This window comes from Lepisma saccharinum, chromosome 20 (assembly GCF_977018435.1).
Source record: "Lepisma saccharinum chromosome 20, izLepSacc3.1, whole genome shotgun sequence".
Taxonomy (NCBI): Eukaryota; Metazoa; Arthropoda; class Insecta; order Zygentoma; family Lepismatidae; genus Lepisma; species Lepisma saccharinum.
The window spans coordinates 22,808,866-22,831,335 of NC_139248.1; positions in this window are offsets into that span (position 1 = coordinate 22,808,866).

Genomic DNA, 22,470 nt, shown 5'->3' on the forward strand with positions numbered 1-22,470 from the left:
GCGTAGCGTGATTGTATGAAAGGTGTAAGGCTTCCTTAGATAAACCTGACCTGTGTATTGGATAAAGAAAACCCAATGACATTTTAACTAAATAGAATCTATTTGAATCTAAGTCATGTATGGGCATACTCAATTTCAAACATAAAATGCACACACTCTATGTTAACAATAATAGCATATGTATGTATTACTTAATGAAAATTCTCATTTATACTGTAACTCGATCCGACGATCCTCTAGTCTGAATACCTCAATCATAGAATCGGGAGTTTCTGGTCAATGTCTTTGGCAGCTTCTTTTCGATGGATATCAGTCCCAAGTCAGATTTCCTTGCCTGAGTCTGTGTGCTGCGTTGAAATGTATGAATCTTCTACAGTGCAGAAAACAACCTTTCCACCGACGAGCTTGAGGCAGGAACAGTGAGGAACAATTCTGTTAGTTTGTACACTTGTTCAACAGCTTCATTCAAATGGGTAGTACGCAAGTACTCATGAAGTTCAAACACACTCTTTACTCGATATTCGGCTTCAGAATAAATTACCTGTAGCTCAACTTTCAACTGGTAGCAATTGACAAATTTCGCATACAGCTTAGTTAAGGACACAAACTCTTCTTCTGGAAAGGCCATGTCATATTTTTATTCTTATTATTATTTTTCTTTCAATAAAAAGCCATTTGTGGGAAATGCGTAGAATACAATTTGCAAATCCAAATGCATTCGAGAATATTACTCATTATCATGGTTACGATATTTGCGCACATTTTGAAAAGAATATCAAGCAACTTAGTGAAAGGAAAAGGTAAAAAAAAATCCGTAAATCATAACGCTAAGTATTACGCGTTTGCTTTTAACATTGCGGGCAACTGGGATGCACGCGCCTAACTTTGCGGGCGCTGCCGGATCTAGGATTGCCAGACATTCCTCTTTTATCTTTAACTTCGCTGCTTCTAATGAAGGTAATATCCAACATTAAACAATCTCTTTGTGAACTTAATAGTTAGTTTACACATTTAAAATTACACCCGTTTTGTTAGCTACACCTCCCGTCAAGCATTATTGAAACAACACGGGAGTCGATTTTCTTGGTTCTCTTCCGACCGTGGCAAACAGACGCAGCGGGGACAGAAATTCTGGCCAGTTAGCACCCACTGGTAATGCGTCTTACAGTGCCTGAGAATCGGGGCGCCCTGTCATTGGTTGAGAAGATACTACGTAAGCAAACACACCCGCCATGGGCGAGTCCAAATCATTTCTTCCATTCACCCACACGTAAGTCGTCTCAAGAAGCCTTACAGAGAAACAACTCGAATTAAAAAAAAGTCCTCAATGGACATTTCCACTTTGACATGAAAAACGGTTTAAATCTATTCATTTTACAGATAATGACACAAACATGAAATGTGCAAAATATCTCGGCGATATTTGTTTTGGTTCTTGAGAAACACGCCTTCAAACACCGCTGAAATTCACCTCCTACGTCACGGATTTGAAAACGTCCTCTCCACAGACACGAGGTCCTCTGACGTCATCAGGCACGTATCCAGAGGGGGGTCTTAGGGGGCTCGAGCCCCCCCCGAAAGTTTTAGGTTTACACTAGATAAAATGAGTTTTTTTGTTTCTTGTGGTGTGAAATAAAATAATGTCACAATAATTTAAGGAGAGGAATAATTATCGAGGCAAGACGGAGAATGTTCTGTAACCCTGTTATTGATAATAGCACGTATCCAAGATGGGGCACAGGGGGCTCGACATCTCCCCAGGAAATTTTTCAGTTTACGTTAGATAAAATTAGGTTTTTGGCTTCTTGAATAATGTGAAAATAATGTAAGGAGAAAAATAATTATCGAGGCAAGACGGAGCATGTTTTATACGCCTGTTATTGTTAATAGCACGTATCCAAGGTGGGGATGAGGTGGCTCGAGCCCCCCCAGGAAATTTTTCAATTTACACTAGATAAAATTAGATTTTTGGCGTCTTGAATAATGTGAAGATAATAAATTTATAAATCTGAGATAAATAATTATCGAGACAAAACGGAGAGTGTTCTATAACCTTATTATTGTCAATAGCACGTATCCAAGGTGGGAACAGGATGATCGAGCCCCCCTTCAGGATTTTTCTCTATTTACACTAGATAAAATTAGGATTTTGGCTTCTTGAATAATGTGATGATAATTTGGGAGAAATAATTATCGAGACAAGACTGAGAATGTTCTATAACCCTGTTATTGTTAATAACACGTATCCAAGGTGGGGTTGAGGTGACTCGAGCAACCGCCCCCAGGAATTTTTTTATTTTACACTAGATAAAATTAGGTTTTTGGCTTTTTGAATAATGTGACGATGATTTAAGGAGATAGACAATTATCGAGGCAAGACGGAGAAAGTTCTATAACCCTGTTGTTGATAATATTGCACGTAAACTTTTCTTGCGCTTTCGGTGTTGTCGCAGCGCACTTGAGCACTATGTAGAGACTTGTCAGCATTTGGAAGCTGCACAACAAAGGTAGCGCCACACGTAGGGCGATTCGTTGTAATTACTAATCTTTGGAAGGCGGGAGAGGGTACGTTCTTGAATGAGAGAAGGAGTCAACTACTGGCAATATTTACGAATCGTTTTATCTGCGGAACGTTCTAGAATATAATGAGGATATAAATACGCGGATTAAATTTTTCGGTTGATCTGTACAAAGAATCGATCAATGAGATTTCAGAGGTAAGTGTGACAATTCATACAGTCGATTGGTGATCAGATCAGTCAGCGTCCTCTGGTTGCTTTATAAGATATAGTGATTCGAAAATGAAGACATTGACGACAGCAGAACTTCCGGAGCCTCAGTGTAGTGCTAGTTCCGTTCGAGGGCCGAAGAGATCAAAGGTCTCTCTCTAAAGTGAATATTTCAGCAGTACCGGATGTTGGAGTGGTTTATTAAAACAGAATTAAGCTGCATGGATCAGCTGAAAATCAAAGTTTTGAGTGATGATTTAGTTTTGCCAGAACTAAATTTCGTATATGCAGTCCGAGAATTTCATGGTATAAAGAAATACCCCCCTACTGGGTTCGAAACACATTCAAACACTTAATTACCATAAAGAGACAGCCGAAAATTTTATGAATGTCGAGAAAAGAAAGCAGGAAGATGTTGCATATGTAGACATTTTAGGTGGAAATTGCAGGCTCTACCAGGACCCAAATCAGGGCTCTACCAACTGAGCCAGAGTCACCTAGCCATACTTGACTTCAACCGATTTTTCGTTAAAATGTCTACGTAGTACATGTCCTGTGTATATCAAATCGTAAGGTGTTGCCTGTATAGTGAACAAGCACGAAAATATAGGAGAGACAAGAAAACTGAGGAGCATTTCCACGGGTTGAGGAGAATTTTTTTCTGTGGTCAACAAGAACTACTACTTCGAGGTGACAATGACAGTGGCCTAATAAGGGAGATTTCACCATGTCGCCTGAAGATTAGGTTTGTGCTGCCTTTTGTGTCGCTACTGTATGAAACGTTGCTGTTGATTAGCCCATTCCAATCGGTCTGAAACCTTCCTACGTCTTGAAAATCCAAGTCACAAGGATGGAAAATTAGTCCATTGTTAAGGTTAGGTGTGAAGGCAGGCAGACGACAGCACCCTAAAGGATCATATCCAAACCTGCAGGAAGAACACATCTTACTTCAATCTCCAATACGGAATGATAAAAACTTCTGGTGAGTTGATCTTAAAAAATGTGTCCGAGATAAAGAGAGGCGTGCCCAGGATTTTCGGAAGGGAGAGGGGTTAGGCATACTATTTTTGGTGGTCAGAATAAGCATTTGATCATACTGGGAGACGAAACATTAGATGTGTTGGGAACGGAAGGGTTTTCACTGTCCATTAATTGTTTCGTGATCCACCTGTATTCGAGAAGACGTCCTTTGTTTCGTGCCGATATGACAAGACAGCGGAAGCTGTGACAGGCATTTTTGAACACTTGTGAGTGCTAAGGCCTGAATCTGAACAATTTGGTGGGTTTCTGCTTTTATAAGAGCTGCAAACATGGGAGGACAAGACACGTTAGTGGTGTTCAGGCTTTATCAGAGAGAAATATTCAAGAGCGTCTGCGTCCAGTTCGCAGCCTACAATTTGAATCTCGCGTTGTCGAGTGGATTGTCCATCCCGTGCATGTGTAACAGCTTCGTAAAGACCCTCAAAGACACCATAGATGTTTTGATTCCTGATGGGAAGAAATGGACAAACACACCTACTGAGATGGTTCCGGCACACAATGTTATTGCATGGAAACAGAGGAGTAGAGCGGTTAAAAATGTTCCGATTTCACGTTCTGATTAAAATGACAGCCTTACAGTGGCGACGGTTTAAGGGATAGTTGCTCCCCATTTTTTTGCCTCAACATTATGGCCTCTTGATGTTAAGCCTTGTCTACCAAGAGAAAGTAAACTTTCCTTGCAACGCCCTCCGCACCCCCCCCCCCTCCGTTTTGGAACCCAATTGCCACCACTGGTATTGAACATACAATTGTGAGGTTCTTACTATACCCCTTAAAAATATGGTGTTGAGCCCCCCCCGAAAGGAATTCCTGGATACGTGCCTGGACGTCATCACATAGAAATGCGTGCAGGCAAGGCTTCTGCTCGTCCCGTCGACTTAGCATGAGCCGCGGAAGCGACAGTGAAGAGTAGATAGATGTCTATGCAGTAAAGTCACTTGTTACGACAGTGTTGCCGCATGGTGCGCAGTGGAAGAAGGCTCCGGCGCGCATAGAACGTCTGCTGTAGTACACGCCGCAACAAAAGTTGGTGATCAACGGAACGGGTACTGTTCAATACAAGAATGTAAATCCTTTCGCCATGATTTGATGGAAAGCTGTTCTTTCATGCGGCTGTGGTACAGAGTAATGACGGTCCATGGAGGGAGATTTGCAAATAACTGTTCCCGAATATACTTGTCATACGTCTTGCTGTCCATTTCATTGTGTACGTTGGCCGTGATTTTTAATTATAAGTCCACTTTTTGCACAGAAAGGCTAATCGGGACTGGACCTACAGTTTAAACCAGGATCCGAACAACTATATAGCTCCACCGGGTATCAAACCAGGACGTTACCACTGTGCCATCGGGGAGGCCTGTTTCACATTTATCGGCACACTGTCTCGTTTGAGACAAAACCGTGTTCATTACCGGCATGCACCAAAGCAAATCTCTCCCCCCGACCTGTAAGTGCTCGCAAACAACTCGTAAGGCCGCACAGAAAGTCTTGTTGTGTCTTTATTGTTTTGTCCCTCATATGGCATCTTCTCCTGCCGTTGACCCTCTTCTTTTAGGAATACTTATCCAAGGGGGAGTTATGACCAGCATATACGCCCATTGAACATGTCACGTCATTCACATCAATACAATTACAAGGGTTCGTTCTAGGTCTAATTTGTGGTCAGATGAACTAATCGGGACTGAACCTTCAATGTATAATCCATCCTAGAATGTACCTCCGCCAGGGGATAGCATTAGCAGAATTTCCGTCGTCGCATTATAATCAAGGAATCCAGGGTTCGATACCTGCTGGGGGCACATAGTAGTTCGTATCTCACATAAAATTGTAGGTCCAGTCAAAATTAACCTATCTGTGCATAAAAGTGGACTTAAAATTCAATCAATCAATTATTAGTAGAAGTGTGAAATTAAAGGAGTTCTATTGTATTTGTACTCATATGAAGAATAATTACAGAAAGAAGGAGACCAGGGGCGGCGCCAGAAATTTTCGACCGGTTGGGCAGAAGCTCGTTATTGATAGATTAGGGTGGGCAGTATAAATGTAAGACCATATATAGTTTATATGGTGTATGTAAGACGTATGTATCCCCCTCTATCTTACACTCCCGATTTTCTTCTTACTTCTTTTCCCTTCCCTTTTCTTTGTATTCTTTTCTAATCTATTCTCGCATCTTGTTCCATTTCCTTTCGCTTTGTCTCTGATGGACACAATTATTTCAAGGAAGTGTTTACCCTTGCGCAGCCATACATTCTAATCACATTCTTTCATGCATGTTAATACAGTGAAATAAATGTGAATTAGGTTTAAGCTTGTGTTGGTTGATTTGGTTGGTTGATTTGTTGTTTTAAGTCCACTTTATGCACAGTAAGGCTAATTGGGACTGGACCTACAGTTTAAAGTGGGATCCGAACCACTTGTGCCTCCACCGGGTATCGAACCCGGGACCCCTTCATTACAAGGCGACGACGCTACCACTGCGCCATCGGGGAGGCCCTTTAAGCTTGTGTTGCAAATACAAGGCACATACTAGACAATGATAGAAAGTGCGACGGTAGATAATCGTGAAGTTTCTCGTAATTTAAATGCATGTTCCTCAGCATAGTATTTTCATCGTATGAGTTTTTAACTGAAAGAGTTTTTTTTACTCCTTAGGGGTCACTTTTCTTAGCTTACAAGGTTTGTACAACTGAGAAATCTATCTCAATGTTTGTAGTAGCGGCGACTGGGTTCCAACATTTGAGGGGCAAAGACAATATACTTTTTCTTGGTAGAAAAGGCTTAGCATAAAGAGGCCGTAGTGCGGGGGCAAAAAATGGCAAAATTTGACGATGGAACTGCATCCCCCACTTCCCGGTCCTCCTAATCGCCGCCACTGAATGTTTGGATTAAAATGAACGTCTTATTAGGAATGATTTAAAACACACACGGAAATCAAATTCTTTGTTCATTGTCCATGAAGTATTCCTAGGCTAAGGAAAGGCTAACCCAGTTTTTCTCACTTGGGCTTTCTGATTTTTACACGGTCGCGTGCTCCGATGTTTTTGCTTTCAAACAAAAGTTATGCGAAGTAAATTGCTCAAATAGTCTCCGAGATATACTAATTTATTCTCTAATATGACATATTGCGTCATATTTCAGCCTGTATGAGGACTAGAGACTTGAAAGAAGTTAAGTTCCCTTTGTTGTAAAAAATCTATTCTTTGAAAACAATGCAAAAGTTTGCGCCCTTTTCCAAAATAACGGAAGAAGAGGGGGCGAACGTCAGATTTTTTCATTGAAATTTTGGGACTTGGCCCCTCCCAACCCCGTTTTTATCACTTGGGCTTTCTGAATTGTACACGGTCGCGTGCTCCGATGTTTTTGTTTTCAAACAAAAGTTATCCGAAGTAGATTGCTCAAATAGTCTCAGAGATATAACGTTTTTCTGAAATAAGTGTAAAAATTTAAAAATCGCGCGCAAAGGCCGCGGCGAGAGAGGGGTTACTTTCGAAAGGTTTAAAGGTTAAATATAACAAATCAACCACAACTTACTCTTCCAAAAATGGAGTTGCATTAGTTCATACCTCTTAGAAAGTTGAGATGGTAGTTTCAATTGCACAGCGTTTCATTAGTAGATCAAGGCAGCTAATTCCGTGAACAATGATGTTGTTTTCGGAAAGTCTCAAATATTTGTCTCAGGCAATCGCCCTTCTAAAATGGACGCATCTTCCGTAGTGATAAAATGCCACGTTTGGTGCGAGTTCTTTCTGTATATTTTTCCACAAAGGCATAACGCTGTCGCATCATAATGAAGAGGTCCTGTGTTCGACTCCCTCCTCCTCTGGTGGAAGCACAATGCACACCGGTTCCACGTTAAACTGTAGGTTTAATCCCGATTAGCCTATCTGAGTATAAAAGTGGATTTAAAAACAAACTAATAAAATCGTCTTTCGGATATATCGTCTTCGTGACATACCTTTTTTCTCTACTTCAGCTACATCTACAGATTCTGTTGACATTTTCGGCTGATTCATGTGGCAAAATTTATGTGTGGAAAGAGGATTTCTAAATAGGATAAGCCACTCATTAGCAATTGAATAATTATGTAGCTTTTCCCATACATAACTGGTTTATTAAAATTTATTCACTGCAGTATTGTAGTCATTATTGTGATTCCTTCTTATTAGTAGAATGAATATAAAGTTGATATTTCGCATACCATATTGATATTTGAAGATAACAAGTACAGGGTGGGAAATAACCTTTTGCTAGGGGTCCACAGTAAAAAGTAACAACAATTAAGAAATTATGGTAATACCAAATGTTTACTACGACAATTGTGGTTACAAAAACAAAAGTAAAAGTTAGTATGTCCGCCGTTTGCTTCTCCCACAGCACGAAGACGATCAGGGTAGGAGCTCAGAAGATTCGCAAACAGTCCGTATTCCATTCCATGTCACGGAGGACTTGTTCCAGATGTGCAAGGAGTGTTGGCCGGGAATAGCGGTCCGGTCCGCGTTCCACTATCATCAAGGACTCAACTGCGTCCTTCAGAATAGCCCCAAAGTGCTTCGCTGCATTCAGGTCCGGTGATGCACCCGGCCATTCAGAACTGCTGAAGAAGTCAATGCCACTTCGCCGAAGAAGGTCTTGGTTTTAGCATTTACCTTGAAACAAGGTGCTTTGTCGTGAACTAACTTTTAATTTTGTTTTTGTAACCACAATTGTCGTAGTAAACATTTGGTATTACCATAATTTCTTAATTGTTGTTACTTTTTCCTGCAGACCCCTAGCAAAAGGTTATTTCCCACCCTGTATATAAAAATTGTAATGAAATAAAAAAGGGACACTTCTGGAATTTTAATGCCGAGCTAAATACAAACTATATTATACTCTCTAGCATACTTAAACCCGAAGGTTTATGGCTTCAGCAACAGAAGCCTTCCATCTGTCCCTATTCGGGGCAAATTCAATCCAATCTTTTCGATCCTTGCCGATTTCTTTTATGTCCATCTCAACGTTACCCCTCCATCCTCGTCTTGGCCTTCCTACTGGTCTCTTACCATCAGGTTTCCCAACAAGAATCCTGTAAACTATTTTTTTCCTCTGCCATTTGTGTCACATGGCCTGCCATCTAAGTCTTCTTGATTAAATTATTCTAATAATAATAATAATTAAAAAGTCAAAATAATGTATTGTGTTGCCGGAGGAAGTAAGGCTAAGATGATGATTTTATTTGTTTATTTGGAGATTTTTTTAACCATACCCAGGGCGGGATTTATATACGTATATGGAGGCTCGGAGCTACAGTCCTCAAGTTCACCCTAAATTCTGATCTAATCTTGATCATACCCTGCATAATTTTGTGCCTCCTAAGCCTACTAACTGCTTTTAATCATGGAAGTATTCATTTTATCACAATTTTTGTTTCAATAGCTCTAGTATTTACTTTCACTTTCTAATGACAAAATTGGCTTTTTATGGGTTGATAATATGTGAATATTCCTAGCATAGATAATATTCGCAAGTAAAATATACATGTTATGAACACCAGAATACACTTATTTATCGAATTATTCATATATATCCAAGTATATGTACTTATTGAATTTGATTGGGTGGGCAATCGGGTGGGCACAGGAATTTTTGGGTGGGCGCTTGCGCACCCGTGCCCACCCCTGGCGCCGTCCCTGAAGGAGACTGGCATTCTTGTAACTATCTAGGGAAAACGGCTCGATCATTTTTTTATATTTTAATATGATGCTATCTAGTGTTGCCCACTGGACGAGACGGGACAGGCTTTTAAAAATTCGAGACGAGACGAGATTGATCATGTGTCCCGAGACAAACGAATATTTTCGAGACGAGACAGCATTTCACAGCATTTCCACGAGACGAGACAGGCCAAAGTCTCGTCTCGTGGGCAACACTAATGCTATCAATATTTTTCATAATACTTAGTTATCATTTTGGGAGGGGCAAGTGAACCTCCTCCCGAAAAATCCACCAATGTATTATATAAAATGTGCCTGGGACGTTTCGCCGCACATCGCCTCGTATGAAAGTTATATTCGAAGTCGTTGGATTTTGCGTACCTGTTGTTTCTTGACGTTTTTCTGCTCGTTTGGTGTTTCAAGAGGACCTTTAATCTCTTCGCTATTAATTTTGTAAACAGTTTTGAACGAAATTGCAGTCGTTTCAGCATTTTCGCTTGCAGTCCAACTAACACTTTTACCAGGATTTTTCTGATTTAAGTATACAGGGTGCGGCACGTAAAACCAGCCCGCTGTAATCCCGATGTAATTGCTTTGCTAATGAACATGTAAAACATCTAAATGAACATGTCAACAGAAGATGGCGTTGCATGAGTTACTAATTCTGTTTCTCGCCAACAGGTGGCTTGTGAACCCGTGGTCGAGTGAAAGCAGTTGAGAATCAGGCCTTGTTGGGTGAAGCCGTGATAATGCCGTATTTGATTCCTGAGCGTGTTGCAATTGTTGAAGCTTTTGTGCGCACCGGATCCTTTGTGCAAACAAGGAAGTTGTTTCAGGAGAAATTTCCAGGACGTCCTGTCCCAGCAAAACTCACAATACAGGATTTGATTGGGAAATGGAGGCGTACAGGATCTGTTGCAAATGCTCCCAGGGACAGACGACCATCTGTCTGCACACCTGAATTACGGAGGCAGGTGCAGAACATAATGGCGAGAAGTCATCGTAAATCAACGAGGAAATTAAGTCAACAGGTTCCAGCTAGTGAGCGAAGTTGTAGACGTGTGTTAAGGGCGCTGAAGTTAAAACCTTACCGGATAAGTGTAGTGCAACAACTGAGGGAGCTTGACCCGGGGAAGAGGGTGGATTTTTGTTCATGGCTATTGACGAATGTTGCCAGTGGTGTTTTGGATCCATTGATGCTCATCATGAGTGACGAGGCGTGGTTTCACCCGTCGGGATACGTAAATTCCCAAAACAATCGCTATTGGTCGTCACAGAATCCACACGAAATCCACGAGCAGCCATTGCATGACGAAAAGATTGGTGTTTGGTGTGCCATTTCCGCACAACGCGTTATGGGGCCCATATTTTTTGAAACCACAGTAGACAGTAACGTGTATTTGGGAATTCTGGAAGAGTTTTATGAACAATTGACAGAAGAGGAGCGTCAGTTCTGTTACTTTCAGCAGGACGGATCAACAAGCCACACATCAAATGGTTCACTATCCCGTGTGCATGAAATGTTTACTCCAGAGAGGACAATTAGCAAAGGCCTGTGGCCTCCTCGGTCATCCGACTTGTAAACTTGTGACTTTTACTTGTGGGGAATGTTAAAGGGGAAAGTATTCGAAACAAATCCACACACAATTGAAGAACTCAAGACCTCCATCCAGAATATCATGAACAGCATCACCACTCAAGAATTAACAAAGGTGTACTACATGAATCTCCTGAAACGTGCTCAGACGTGTGTTGAAGTGGGTTGAGGACACTTTCAGCCAGTGGCGTATGCTGAGACCAAGATCAGGGCTATCTCCAAATATAGTAGTGTTTCAATTTTAAATGAAAATGTATCCGGCAAAAAAGAGGGGGGGGGGGCTCTTCCTCATTCATTTTGGATTTTTTTTGTTTACATCGATATTTTGCCATTAAAAACAACAATAGTAGGCAATGGACATAAACTATTTCATGCTTATTTATAAAGAGGAGCGGTCTATAACATGCAATATGTAAGACCTACATGCGAGTATGAAATAATAATTAACTTCTTACCTTACTTGAAGATAAACTCCATTCTTCTCTCCTTTTCCGTGAATTTTTTTTGTCACTTTATCGAAGAATGTGTCCTCACATGAATTTCTGATGTTGATTAGAACCCCTATCTCAATAGACATTATAGCTAAATTGCTAAGCCGCGCTTGTCCCTGTGTTGCTCATTGTGGCCCCTAAATGCACATTCTTGCTTCCCCAGAAATGCTATTGCATCAATTAATCTTCTTATAATAATTCTGTTTTCCTTCACTTTTTCATTATGCAAACTGTCAGCAATCTTCTTTTGCAAATTCAAGGAATGATCAATTCTTTGAGAACCGAATGTCTGTAAGTTACTGAACGCATGTATATGACTAAGTGATTTTTGGTGTTTATCGCAAGCAGTTACCAAATAGTTTAAATTACTAAATCCTGTTGTATTCTAAGGACTTTTGTCGGTAGAAAAAAGCAAACATGCCCAGCAATACAACTTATTAAGTGCACTCGACCCAGTCAACCAAAGATATTTTTGGCAGCTGGTCTCGTGAAAACGCCTAATATATACCTTATTTTTGTCTTTCTGCACGACTGTAAGGTCCGGAAGAGGTGGAAGAGGCCTACCTGTCTATTATTTGCATCCTATCCTCGTAAGGAAGCCGTGAGAATGGCGTCTTTGAGACAAGTTCTGTGATTAAATCCATTTTCACACGCCCACGGAACAAAAACACAGAACAACACAACACATGTCAAAAACACAGCACAACAAAAGGGCCTCGATCACTGATTTTTTTTTAAAAAAAGGATTCCCATCCATGAACACGATACGCGGGCGACACAAAGAACTCGGATCTCGGACACAACAAGTTTGACCATATATCCCTTCCTTTTGCGGAAACTACCACCGACCCGCGTGGTTGAAAACACGTGCGTGAATGGTTGCTATGACAACATGGATTGTTTATGTTGCCAAACGTATTTCATTGGGATGACTCGGGCCGAAACCCCCACCGCCGCGAGGGCGAAGGTTTTGACATTTTGACAGCGGGGGGAGGTGGGAGGTGGTTGCTTGAAACAGAAGTAAACAGGATGGCAACATGGCTGACGTCATCAGAATGTCCCATATAGCTGCGACCGGCTGCGACCACAGTCGAATTTCATGGAGAAGCAGAGTGCCACCTTCAGGGGAAAATCACTAAATTTGGCGGATTTATAATGCTTGTATATGACGAAATTCATGGAACTGGAAGAGAGACGTGCAATGCTCGAAGGGATGGAGGGGGGGGGAGGTGATGTAATTTTCATGAGGCATCCCCTAGCTTGAATAATTTGCATTGACACCCCCGCCTATAATTTATTTTCCAGCGATCTAGCGAATTTCGTATTTCCATTGTTGGCAACACTACAATATCGCCAGGATGCAGCGAAGTCTTCACTCTCCAGCGCTTGGGGTTGGAAGCCAGCACCAGGGACCACCAAGGTCGTCCCTGCCAGCACAAATACGTCATAGGTTGAAAGGACCGCCTGCTGGTTCAAAGACTTTATCCTCAGACGAAGAAGCCTGGCGATAAATAAAGACGACCTTACACTAGCGCTTTCCCCCTTGGTCGTAACTTGAGAGTGAAGCATCGGTTAAATTTGCTACTCGATTATTTCCTGTATTTTAATATGGGCTTCGGCGATAGCCTAGGTAGCCTAGAATATGCGCGCCTGCTTTCAGCATCTATTGTGAAGGTGAGAAATCTTAACACACAACATTAAATTTCATTTGGTGTATTGCTTTTGTTTGATTTTGTTTTAATTTCACTTAATCATTCAAATTGTTCATCTAATGATATCTTATGAAGGGACGGGCTGGTTTTAAGTGCCGCACCCTGTACAATAATATTTATTACAACTTGTCTCTCTTTACCTGTAAGACTCTGGACACTTTTATGCTTAATAATACCACCCCTTGCCATTTTGCTGTTGTAGAATAATTATAATAATAAATTCCTTCAAGAAATACCCAAAATGAGAAAGCGCGCACACAAACAACAAACCACTTGACCCCGACAGAAGCCTATTCACGAACTTTTGCCTGAACATTCCCCGCCTCCTTCACTCTTCCCAACACGTGTTTGCAGCAAGTGGCAACCGTCGGACGGCTGTTAGTTTTAACTCCCCAAATCGCGGTAAACACAAGAAAGGAAAACGTCTTGTTTTGATGGTCCGAATTGCAAAAGAAGGTGTAAACCATCAAAGCCTTACATTTCCTCTGGTTTTTGCTTATTTATTATTTTCTCTTCGAATGTTAACGACTTTTGTTTCTGACAGAAACACCAGTAGCGTAGCGTCCTAATACGCCCATACGCCCGGCGTTCCCTGATTTAAAATTTTAAAAATGCGTAAATGCTGTAAATATAAAGTAAAACGTGACTAATTATATACATGTTTGAGCATAATGGCATTATAAAAGCTATTTTTCGCGATCCGTCTACAACGCTCCACTAACAGCTCTCCTTGTAGCATTTCTCTAATGTCTTTGCTTGCCGGACGCCGGCTAGGTTTGGCGTAGAGTCCAGCGCAGATAATTCTGCCGTGCGATGCGCGAAACAACTAAAGAAGCAGTGTTGCTAATGGAGCAGATAGAAAAATCGCTGCAGTGTGCCGATGCACAGCTGTTACGTACAACAATAAAATTAGAGAATTCAGGTCTATCTAACGTTGAGTTTTAAACGTCATGCATTATACCAGGACTAGGATTAATATGTACTAACAAGTGGCTTTGTATGTAGCTACATACATATGGACTAAAAATTCGCAAAATATGAACTAACACATAAGTAAAATTACCAAAAATGCTGCAAAGAAGACTTCTTCATACGATTCCTTATTTGAGTGATTTCAAACAAAATAAAAAAATATATATATTATTTTTCATTGCATTAATGCACTGGTGGCGTTCTAACTTTTCACTCCCAAAACCCGTATACACTGGTATGGAACTGCAACGGCAGATAATAACATGCCAACGTGTTAAACCGCTACAATTGCACCATAACACTCCTCCTGAAGCAGTATTATTATTTCCTCTCTGAGATCGGCGACAGTCGGTTGCCTTTGTTGTACATTTACAAAGGATGCCGGCTTCCACAACAATAACAAGTACATATACTGCCACTAGACGATAAGCTGCGCGGCTTTTTCTTTTGTTATGAACCAGGGCCGGCGCTAGTCATTTTGCCTCCCTGGGAGGTGGCGGCAGATGCCGCTCTATTTCGACCCCCCCCCCCCCCCGGTCATTACGCAGCAACGGAAAATTGAAAATCAATATATTCCTAACTAAAACATCAAAATATAAAATAAATAATGAGACTTCTTATGCTATTTCAATACTATTCAGCGCAAAAGAATATCTCGCTCGATCACAGTTTTCAATAGGCTTATTTTTTTCTTCTCTTCAAATTTTGCCGCTCTGGGCGATGGGACGGTTCGCCCTCCCCTTCCGCCGGCCCTGCTATGAACTTGGTCACCCATCAAAGCATGGCAATTTTAACACAGAAAACAATATGTATCGCATTAAGCAGCAAAAATGACAGCCTCCTCTATGCAATTTCTACAAGAACACGTGCCGGAGCCAGAGTTGAAATGATGTTGGAGCCACATAATTTATTTATTTTGAATAATTCCAAAATTATGAAATATGAACAATTTGTTGCTGCTGTTCGCTGCTCTCTTGCGAAAATGCTTTATTGGGATGCTAACACCATGACTGGCTTCCTCCTTCATGAACTCGTGCACGTTGCTTAGAATTTCCCGAGCTTGGCTATGCAAGGTTTTTGATTTCAACTTCGACAGAACTGGAGGCATTATGGAATTTAACGTTCATTAGCAAACACACACTTTTACATACACACACGCAATACACGCACACAACGTCAAACCGGTCAAATACTTAGTATAAAATAAAAATATGGTGCTTCCAATCCAACAAAACTCACCGCCACTTTACCTGCCTTTTCCCCTTCCGTGACAGAAATAGTGCTTCATTATTACAGTTGGCAACACTAGTTACTAGCTAGCCAATGAACATGCACTGCATAAAAGAAGCAAGCACTACGCCGTGCTATATTGCCACATTAGCGTCCCTACCGAACGGTGGGAACCGCGAGCTGGAGCGCTATTCAATTGTTTTCAATGATGTTTGCGCGAGTGTGTCCAGGAATGGAATGACAATGTGGCAACAATAGCGAAGGTTTTCGAGCAGGGTAGAACACATGATGCTAAGAGAGAGGGAGACGAAACGAAAATTCGTTTCTACGCAACGGCAAATTTACGTGTGTGGCACTCTACAGGACCATGCCTGCCAGCGTTGCCAATCCCTCAGCTACGAAAAGTGCTGTTTGAACTGTGAAATTATGCTAGAAAGCCACCCAATTGTGCTAGGTCAGTATTATTATTATTAACAATATATTTTATTACTATTTTCAGATGTTATATTGTATCACACCCTAAGATTATTTATTTTAAGTCGCTTTTTTGCCTTAGGGTCTCAGAGACAGTGAGGGTGGATGAAGAACTGATTAAATGTTCTAGGGACTATGGGTTGGAATAAAAACATAATTACATGTCCATATCTTACCAAGGGTCGAACTAGGGCATGTGGCTCAGTAAATTTGTAAAAATTCTTCACATTTTTTCTAGCAGATGGGGTGAGGGAAGATGACATGACACAGTATAAGCGTCGTTACCTTTCAATTAGTGCTGGGGGTGGGGGGGTGTATAATCTATGATATAATTCACAAATATCTTTCATATACTACTGCATTTTTTTGCGTTATATGGAAGGACGTATTAGCCCATTTCCACCTCACACAACACCCTGCTCGACACACAAACTTTTGTGCTAATTTTTACAACTTTCAAATGCTCATACGATGCATTTCTATGTAAACTAACAACAAAAAAAAGTACTCACCAAACGAACAAATAAAAACTGCCTCTTTCCCACTCCTTTCTATATTTCTGAGCATATGATTCCCATTTCTGGTTTCAATCTCCACGGTCTTTTTTTTCTTTTCGGGAGTTTCACAGTTACTTCTTTTACTATTAGTACTCATTTTTCGAAATTGTTCCGAATATATTTTACAAAAATAATTAAAATGCAGGAAAAAACACTCACAGATACACTCAAACACACGCTCAAAATTACACTGAAAGACGCACGCACGAAGAATTAAAATCATCACAGGAACAACGATTTTTTCGCCGCGGGAGACTGCTTCCGAAATGGTAAGATGCCGACCGAACCGAACACAAGCTGAAGACAAAGATGGTCAAAATTTACCGACAAAGGAGGGTGGCACATGAGCTTTACTTGTCAATCCAACTTTCTACTAAACATTCTATGCGAAAATACAGGCACCGCAAATGGCACCCCTTGTGTCGGTGCTGAGAAAGGACAAACTTTTGAGGATGGGCCTACCCCCCAACCCTCCTCTTCGATTTTATGGCAGGAAGATGCGGGACGGGATCCCTGGGCTGGTTTACTCTCTTTTGTTGGAAACATGTCCACTCCTGAAATAGAGATGTGCAGTTACTTTCATTTTTACTTCTTCAGAGCACTTTCCTTTGAGTTCAATATCAGATTATGCCACAGACTAAGATTATGCTAGATTTGGCTGTTATGCTAAACACAGGGTGCTAGGTGCCAAAGATGGTTAAATTATGCTAGGTTTAGCACCATTATGCTAGGGTTGGCATCGTGCCTGCCTGTAGGCAGAGAGAAGGAGGGAAAGCTTGTGGCTTGGATCTCTACAGCACGGCAGTGTTGCCACAATATGAGGGCAAAATTTCCCTTTCCAAGGGACAAAATTTCCCTTTTTGGACCAATTTTTCCCTTCACCTAAGCAAATTATATAATAATAATTAGTAGTAGTAGTAGCAGCAGCATTATTAGTGGTGGTGGTAGAAGCAGTAGTAGTACGTAGTTAAGTATTCCGTTGAATTCGTTATTCGTTTGAATAAAAAATATTTTTAAAGAATTTCACATTTCAGTTTCATAACTTCCTGACTAGATGTACCTGGTTTCAATCCTGGTCAGAAATCCATTTAATCGTTAATCCTCATCGTTACTATTTATCCAAAGATGCATAAAAGCAACGTACAATAAACTTAAAGGAGCAGAAACACTTAGGAACAGCAAAATAAATAAATAACATAAAAATGTGGATATGAAATTCGAAATTAACATAAACTGGAATAATGTAGCCAGATGACCTTACAATTTCCCTGCAATTGTGGTATTTTTATTCGAAATTCCCTTTTCCCTTTTGGTTACAATTTCGGTCCGAATTTCCCTGCAAAAGGGAAATTTCCCTTCATGTGGCAACACTGCAGCACGGGCGAAATGCTCTCGCCATACGCTGGCGTACGGAGCGGAGCACCTGATTGGTTCTAGGGGCCATGTGACCTTTCCTGCCTTCCGATTCAAGGCGCTGTACTTCCGATGCAGACGACAGAAGTAGAATGTCTACCCTGTTTTTCGTGCTCGTGCTGTGTGATGCTACAACAATACGCAATATTGACTGACGTATCTTTAATGACCACTGCATTGGGTAATTTATCGCAAGAACAGTGAAGTATATTAAAAATTAAAGCAACAAAACAGTTTTTGTCAAACAAGTTGATGAAGTCCTCGTGGTAGAAGTTCAGCCTGTGGCTGCTCTACCACCTAACCCACAAAACTATTTATTTAAAAAATATATTTTTTCGTTAGTATCTAACTGCCTAATATTGTGCCAGTGGAAATGTTTAGCATTCGTTTCAAAACTCTTAACATCGTATGATCTCTTGACAAAATTATTTTAAAATGTTTATCAGCATTCTCAAGATACAATAAACAGTGGTCTGAAACTCTGAATTACTACTAATAGGCACTGTTACGTCAGTAGAGTGTACGATTGTTGGATCATCCACCCACCTTCGTGTCAGAGTGTTTTGCACAGCACGCTAAGACGCCAGAGGTTTCCGGTTCGAATCCCGGCCTACGCATGTTCTTTGTGAGTGTCTCTTCATCAATATCATCACTCATATTCATATTTGCGATTAGCCAAAAGTGGTAGAAAGTGAAGTAAAATAAACCAAATCAATCAATAGTTGTATCATTCACAACAATGAAGTCTACTGTTGTTCTAGAGGCGCTTGTGATTCAGGTAGTTTTTTTTAATTACTTGCGTCATGCCAAAAATATTGTTTTGCTACACATGTGTTACGTGTGGAGCAAAATACTCCGAATGGTGTACGGTGTTTTTGACTTGAGCAATCTAATTAAAAATGGTATAAAACACCAGTGCTCCAAGCATTTATTGCACACTGAGGCATCTTATTTTCTATAAAACAAGCATGGATCATGTTTTATCGGAACCCGTCTGACTTAATGTAATAAACACAATGAGATTTTAAATAGACAATACATATGTCGGCTAATTCCATAAGTAAACTCTTAAGCAAAAAAAAAGAAGGCCCTTCCTTCTAACTTGGCGTTCCCATCCGAAATGCTTATGCTACGCCACTGAGAAACACCCTTGTTTAGGGGTGGTGATCTCAAAAGTAAAAACCCATAAGAGCCCATACTGAACTCTTAACTTGGGCTCCTCTATAGCAGTATAGCAGAATTTACTATAATTCAGCAACTCGGTATAGGGTTTTCCCATTAGGGTGAAAAAGCAAAACTTGTAACAGTCAATGGCTGAACACGTGAACAGCCTTGTTCAATGCGAATACATAGGTTGGTTTTGACTGGCAAGAACTTAACGTTATAGGAATGCCTTTTCTGGAATTACAATTATTTTCGTCATAATATTTTCTTCGCAAATTTTAAGATAATACGTTTAGAACACTGGTTTACACGCCAATTTCTGCAATATAAGAGGTGATACGGTATAAAAAGGTACGGGGAGTTTTTAAATTTCCTGTAGTAAATGACAGTTTTCTTCAGTTAATATAAATATATTGCAAAATTTTTGTATTTAGCCTACTTTTACGTCGCTTTTCCGTCACTTTGTTTAACCGCAACGATGAGAACACATGGTTCATTTAGTATGTATCTTCTCTAACATCACATTTCTTACCACTTTTGGCTAATCGCTACAATGAAGATGAATGACTACAAGCAGTATTCGAAGTCGGGGTGCAGGAGAACACCCCCCCCCCCCACACACACACTACCACCACCACCAACAAGCACAATCTAAGTATCACCCAACCTGCCACGATACGAGACGAACTTTATCTTCTATCCCATTTCATTTCGAAAATATTCACTTGTCCCATCTCCTTTTATGAGACGAGACGCAAGATGTCTCGTCTCGTGAGTAACATTAACATTAACAATAGAAGCATCCCCCTAGCTGTCCCCAAAGTCTCGAGCAAACATCCTCCCCATGTAACAATTTCCAGTTCAATGAAATGTCACTCACAAGGAAACAGTCATGCCCAGGTCGAGAGTCAAACCTGGAACATGCGACTTCCTCAGATAAATCATGAAGTTTGTGTATAATAATTACAACGCAAGTTCATTCCTGGTAATTCTGAATCTGCGGTTTGGTTTGCATATATAAGCAGGATAATATTCATTTTTCGAGGGCTCGTACCGTCGAAACGAGGAGTCAAAAGAAAATATTAAAAAAGGTTTTTTATAATGATAAAAGCCTTTGCATACGTTGTTAATTCTATATTTTTCGAGACTTCAGACGAAAACGAGAATTGCCTTCCCAAACCGAGACGGAAGTTTATAAATAAGGACGAGACATTTACAAATAAACACGAGACAGACATTTACAACTCTCAACGAGAACGAGATCGAGACCAAGGCTGCCATGTCTCGTCTCGATAGGATCCTTAGTGGTGAAGTTGTGAACCGACCAATTAATGCGTTCGGGGTAACGAGATGAGGCGGCTTTTTTCGCAGTACAAAATTCAAAATATATCGTACCATTTCACTATGAGATATTGTTATACACATGGGTGTGTATATATAGTTCACGTGGGGGTGGAGGGTGGGAATGGATCAACTTTTGGTATGATTAGGGTTGCTTTATTTCGTAAGTGAAAATCCAGGACACTGCTGGCCGGAAACTTGTTGGGGAGCAGGGGGTGCTGGACCAGCGGCGTAGTGCCCACGTAAGGCTTGTAAGTCCACCTTACAAGTTGAAATTATTGAAGAAAAAGTATTTCATTCCCATATTTATCGCTTGAACACACATCACACTTCAAGTAGAACTTTTAACGAAACAATTGAGGACTTGTTTTGATTCGAGTTGTTTCTCTGTAAGGCTTCATGAGAAGACTTACGTGCGGGTGAATGGAAGAAATGATTTGGACTCGCCCATGGTGGGTGTGTTTGCTTATGTAGTATCTACTCAACCAATGACAGGGCGCCCCGATTCTGACGCACTGTAATGCGCATTACTAACTGGCGAGATTTCTGTCCCCGCTGCGTCTGTTTGCCACGGTCGGAAGAGAACCAAAAAAATCGACTCCCTTGTTGTTTCAACAATGCTTGACGGTAGGTGTAACTAACAAAACGGGCGTCATTTTAAATGTGTAAACTAACTATTAAGTTCACAAAGAGATGGTTTAATATTGGATATTACCTTCATTAGAAGCAGCGAGGAGGAATGCCTGACAATCGGCAGCGTCCGCAAAGTTAGGCGCCTGCATCCCACTTGCCCGTAATATTAAAAGCATACGCGTAAATACTTAGTGTTATGATTTACAGATTTGTTTTACCTTTTCCTTTTACTAAGTTGCTTGATATGCTTTTCAAAATGTGCGCAAATATCGTAACCATGATAATGAATAATATTCTCGAATTGATTGATTGATTGATTGATTTAGTTTATTTTACTTCGCGTTTTGTGCCTCTTGGCTAATTTGCGAAGATGGGGATGAGTGATGAAATGATGAAATTGATGAATGGACATTCACAAACAACCAAGCCCGACCGGGATTCGAACCCGGGACCCTTGGCTTCGCAGCGCGATGTGCTAACCACTCGGCCACAGGGTCGGGCGTAATATTCTCGAATGCATTTGCATTTGCAAATTGTATCCTAAGCATTTCCCTCAAATGGCTTTTTAGTGAAAGAAAAAGAATAATAAGAATAAAAATATGACATGTGTCCTTAACTAAGCTGTATGCGAAATTTGTCAATTGCTACTAGTTGAAAGTTGAGCTACAGGTAATTTATTCTGAAGCCGAATATCGAGTAAAGAGTGTGTTTGAACTTCATGAGTACTTGCGTACTACCCATTTGGATGAAGCTGTTGTACAAGTGTACAAACTAACAGAATTCTTCCCCACTTTTCCTGCCTCAAGCTCGTCGGTGGAAAAGTAGTTTTCTGCACTGAAGAGGATTCATACATTTCAACGCAGCACACAGACTCAGGCAAGGAAATCTGACTTGGGACTGATATCCATTGAAAAGGAGCTGCTCAAGACATTGACCAGAAACTCCCGATTCTACGACGACGTGTTGGAGGGGTTCAGACTAAAGGATCGTCGGATCGAGTTACAGTATAAATGAGAATTTTCATTAAGTAATACACGCATATGCTATTATTGTTAACATAGAGTGTGTGCATTCTGTGTTTGAAATTGAGTATGCCCATGCATGACTTACATTCAAATAGATTCTATTTACTTAAAATATCTTTGGGTTTTCTTTGTCCAATATTCAGATCAGGTTTATCTAAGGAAGCCTTACACCTTTCATAGAATCACGCTACGCCACTGTGCTGGACCCGACAAAGTTGTGTGTATGTAGTCACGAAAGTAGTATAAAATACAATATTATAAATTCGAGAAAGTATGACCCCCCTCAGATTGATTTGCTTACACTTAAAACTAGCTCAAGATGTGCATATGAGCTTTTTGCTCAAGTGTGGCACCCTGTCTAATCCAAGAGTTTTGTAAAAATGCCCTCGGGAATT